Here is a 5,273-nt window from a genome sequence, read left to right on the forward strand (position 1 = left end):
GGTGTGCACTTGCACATCGCTGGCTGTGCCTGGTCTTGCAGCATGCTCAGGCAAACCTCTCCCCAACCTGGGTCCGGGGCCTCAGACATGGTGAAACTGATGCTGTGCGAACACGTGTTTGATTCGGTTTAAATGGAGGTGGTGCGGACGAATTGAAGTTTTGCATCAATACAGTAGAACTTGCATAATCCAAAACCACTTGTTTCTTCTCTCTGCCTTCCCCATCCAAATCACCCCCAAATCATCCCTGAGAAGCCTCTGCTCCCATCAGTGTCGTCCCTGGGGGCCCCCATCAGAGAAGTGTGTGGGAGAAGCAGGTGCAGATGACAGTACTCCCTAGTCCAGCTGCCTCAGAAACTATTCCTGGGGTCGGCGGCGTGAGAGACCCACCCACCACTGCATGTCGTGGGCGTCTGCCCCAGCACAGAGTTCACACCCAGTCCCCCAATGGACCCCCTTGTGCGGGGGTCTGGGCAACGCGTGGACTGGGCCACAGCCTGTGCCCCGAGCGAGTGGACTGCATTCTGAGGCACCAGCTCTACTTCTGCCCAGGCCAGGTGCTGTGGATCCAAGCACTGGGCATGGCCACAGCGAACTTTCCTGAACAAGTAGTACTTTTCCAGCTGATGCATGCGCTGGCGTTTATTATGGTTGGGCCAGTGCTGGAAGTGGAGATGTCTGTAAGATGATCATGAGGATAGGATGGAACCCATACTCTAAGAACACAAATAAGGCCATGGAAACGCATATCGTGGGTATCTTCAAACAGGACTTCCGCGGCGAGATCTTCAATGTGGCCATCCTTGGCTACCTAGACCTGAAAGAACTTTGATTCTTTAGAGTCACTTTTTTCAGCAATTCAAGGTGATATTGAGGAAGCTAAGAAACGCCTACATTTACCAGAACATTTGAAACTTAAAGAAGACCATTTCTTCCAGGTTCCTAAAAACAAAATAATGAATGGCCACTGATTTTTTAAAAATTTTATTTATTCATTCACTGTATTCTAGTATTTCACTGCTTACAACTGTCCAGTCTCACCTCGGTTACAGTTGTAAAATCAAACATTTTCCTACAGCTGTGAACTAGTTTAAACAAAACAACATAGTGACTGTATTGTGCTTCAACTGTTAAATTATTAACAGATTTCATTTATTTAAATACATAACAAGCTTTATTTAAAAATCAATATTTTCAAAATGTGTTGATTAGAATGTACCACTAGAAGGGTATTAAGTGTCTTGTAACGGAAATGAAATGTATGTAAGTATGGGTTAAAAGGCAAGTCACTAATCTGAGATGAGAACTATAGTTCTCATGGCAAAAACCCAGCATGTATGTACTTGTATAGCATATACTCCTAAACAGAGAAGACTTTAAAAAGTAAATATATTAAATAGGAGTTTTATAGTTTATTGTAAGCCTAAGGGGAAAACTACAGACTTTGTATTTGTGATAGATGATGCATTAATATATTATTATAATCATGAAGACATTTGTGAAATTTTGTTTTTTGTCATTTTCTTTTTTTTTTTCTTTCTTTCATTTATTTATTTATTGACACAGGGTCTTGCCCTGTCACCCAGGTTGGAGTACAGTGGTGATCAAGGTTTTATTGCAGCCTTGACCTCCTGGGCTCAAGCAATTCTCTCACCTCAGCCTCCTGAGTAGTTGGGACTACAGGGTAAGCCACTGTGCTCAGCTAAATTTTAAAATCTTTTTGTAGAGACAGGGTCTCCCTACGTTGCCCAGGCTGGTCTCAGACTCTTGGCTCAAGCAATCCTCCCACCTCAGCCTCTTAAAATGCTGGGATTACAGGCCTGAGCCACTGCACCTGGCTTTAGTCATTATCTGGGCAGTCACATCGTTGCACCATTTTCATTTCTGTATAGAGCTGCCTCAGTTCTAAGTGGTCTGGACTCCCTCTGCAGATCTTTATTGTTGTTAAGACAGTAGGATAAACTTTTTTTAATCTATAGATCTCCTTTTTGTTGGATAATACTTCTTTCTTCTTCAGAGTAGATATTCTTGTAGATATCTGTAAGACTTTAACATTTTTCTTGACTTTTTTTTTCTTTTTTTTTCTTTTTTTTTTTTGAGACAGAGTCTCGCTCTGTCGCCCGGACTGGAGTGCAGTGGCCAGATCTCAGCTCACTGCAAGCTCCGCCTCCCGGGTTCCTGCCATTCTCCTGCCTCAGCCTCCCGTTGACTTTGTTTTTTTTCCTTTTTTAGGAAAAACAAAGACACAACAGACTTCATCCTTAGGTTTCCTCAAGATTTAAGTGAACACATTAAAAAAAAAAAAGATTTAAGTGAACACATAGCCGTTCGTTTATATGCACCAGTTTCTTAAAAACACACACACACACACACACACACACACACAAAAATGCTTGTTTTCCCTCTAGCCTAACTATCTAAGAGCCAATTAAACTATAAAATACTTAGAAAATTATTTATTGTTAATGTAACTATATGTTCCAGGACAAATCTAAACTGGTGTAGTTGTATACACACAATGTAATTTAATGCTAGTCTAAGAATGCTTGTAGTCTGAGAGAAAGGCATAGGTTTTGTTAAACAGTCTTCATACTGTAGATTTTTTTCCTCCTACTGACTGTGATTTTTGGCCACTTGAGTTTTTTTGTTGATATTGGCAGAAAGTTGAAATCTTTGGATATTTAGAAAATTAAGATTACAGATTGCGTTGGGCCCCTTCAAACAGTATATTGCATTATTGTTCACTTTAGTAATAGATTTGGTGGTTGGTTTGGTGGAGGGATAGAAGTATATAGAAGGTAATTTTAAAAATAATTCACTATGGATCATTTTTTTCCTAATCTGCATAAATGAATTTGAACTGACTTTAATAAAAATATTTTGAAAGTACATAGAAAAACATCTGAAGCAGTTGTTGGACAAAAGGGAAACATGTATAAATTTAATTGGATTGCGTTTTACTTTTTGGTGTATGAATTTACGGCAAACAATGCAGCTTGTGGCTTTTTTCATTTCTTTATAGAGCTATGTAGAAAATATTATTTTTAATATTAGAAATCCTATACTTGAAAGAAGTCTCAGTTATACGTGGCTTCATGAAGCAAAGTTAAAAATAAACACGAAAAATCTGAAAACATTTGTGTTTGTTTAGTCTGACTAGCTTGCTGTTAATTATGTTCTCTTTAAGTGTGTGAATGTTCTTTGATACTTTATTGTCACCTTCCATTTTGTTAAATAGCCATTGCTTTTAAGATGGATGGTATGGTGCATAGAGGTTAGTAGAGGTTAGTTAACTGTATCTACATTTTTGAAAGTTTTATATTAATTATCTACTATAAGAAGTTACAAGGCTGGGCACGATGGCTCACGCCTGTAATCACAGCACTTTGGGAGGTCGACGCAGGCGGATCACGAGGTCAGGAGATCAAGACCATCCTGGCCAACATAGTGAAACCCTGTCGCTACTAAAAATACAAAAAATTAGCCGGGTGTGGTTGCGTGCACCTATAATCCCAGCTACTCAGGAGGCTGAGGCAGGAGAATCACTTGAACCCAGGCGGCAGAGGTTGCAGTGAGCCGAGATCGCGCCACTGCCCTCCAGCCTGGGCAACAGAGCAAGACTCCGTCTCAAAAAAATAAATAAATAAATAAAAGAAAAAGAAAAAAAAAGAGGTTACAGTAGTGCCACTTTGATTAGTCTGAATGTTTTCAGGCCTTGAAATAAATTTTGACTAAGCAATTTTTTTTTCAGAGCAGGAGTGGAAGTTTATTTTAAAAGCTTTAGGCCAGTAAGGAAAAAAAGGAAAGGAAAGAAGGAAAGTACAACTTGAAAGAGGGCCAATCAGGCGACTCAAGAAACCAAGTACACAGCTTGACATCTTGACTTGGGGGGGGGGGGGTTTGATTTGTTGGCATACTTCCAGGATCTTATTGGGAAGCTGTTGATCAGTTTCAGGTGTTTTCTATCTATCAGGAGGCTGCCTTTCCCTGGCGCCAGCTGTGACCGATTACTACTTTAAACAAACTGTTAACAACCACCTGGCCATCACTGATGGTTGCCCAACACTTTGGTGTGTGTGTGGGTGGGGAGCCTTCTCCTGCCCTGCTCATACCTGACTAGCTACCTACTGTAACATTTACCCCTGCCTTAAGAGTCCAAGACCCCAAATCTTTGGTGGAAAGTGGATAAAGTCCAGTCTTCTGTAACTGTTTCCTGCTGACAAGGGGCGGTGGTCGTTCTGTAGGTCTTAGCCTTTCACTGTCTAGGCTGAGTTGGCTCCATGAGTTGCTGAAAGTGGTATGCAGCCAGGTCCAAAGAATACAGAAGCAGGATTTCACCTAGGTCATATCCCACAATGGGCAGATTAGCGGCCCCTGTAGAAGGTGATTCTTGAATATTGAGAGGACGGTGTCCCTTATTGAGGATCATCTGGAGCTTAATGGCCTTACTTTGAGGTGAAAAGGCATTACTTATCCTTTCGCTTAAAAAGGAACCACAGATCTTCCAGGGACTCACAAGCGTGTTCAGGAGCTGAGTGCATTGTTTCCAGCTTTGGTGTCTCGGAGCCTTTCCACAGCTTCACTCAGGTGTGATGTATCCAGCTGGCAAGCTCTGAGACTAAGTAACTTTTTAAATGTTCCTTCTAAGTCTTTTTTTGTTTAACAACTGTATTCTTATAATTTCTTAAAATTGTAAACAACTAGCCACACTACAAAGTTGGTGGACACAGATAGTCATGTTATAATCAAAGTAAACTTACCTAGCTGTTAATAAAACTTGCAAAATCGTATGAAGCATATAGTCATGACTTGCTTCCTGGCAATTAATCATGGTGGCCATAAGTAAGTCCAGCCATTGCCTTCCCATTTCCCAGGCCACAGGCTCAATAAGGGCTTTTCAAATTCCTGGATATTAGCTGGGCCATCTGGCTTTGTTTTGGCCGAGTAGTATCCAACTCCTCTTTCCTATTGGAGGGAAATCTCCTTTTATATAAGGTCTTGGTGGGTGGCCACTTTGGACACTAAAAAGGCCAAGTCTTCCTTCTCTCTGCACTCAGCTATCCAGGTCATACGCCTGAACCCCAGCCAGAGCCAATACTATATTGCTGCCAAGACTTCAATCTTGAATGAGTGACACATAGCCCAGAAGCACTAGAACTCTTCCACTGTGATGAGGAATCTGCACCAAGCCACTCCAGCTAAAAGGCATTTATTGTGCTTCCTGGTTTTTTTCCAGACTGTTTCCTCCAGACTCACACGACACGTTTCTTCCA

General features: G+C 41.2%; 1 pseudogene; it reads left to right on the forward strand.

The window, feature by feature from the left end:
- The first annotated feature begins 323 nt into the window (after window positions 1–323).
- On the forward strand, window positions 324–971 carry LOC117074085 (annotated as a pseudogene).
- Window positions 972–5,273: the final 4,302 nt, after the last annotated feature.

The sequence above is a fragment of the Trachypithecus francoisi genome, unplaced genomic scaffold, assembly GCF_009764315.1.
Source record: "Trachypithecus francoisi isolate TF-2019V2 unplaced genomic scaffold, Tfra_2.0 Lachesis_group5, whole genome shotgun sequence".
NCBI lineage: Eukaryota > Metazoa > Chordata > Mammalia > Primates > Cercopithecidae > Trachypithecus > Trachypithecus francoisi.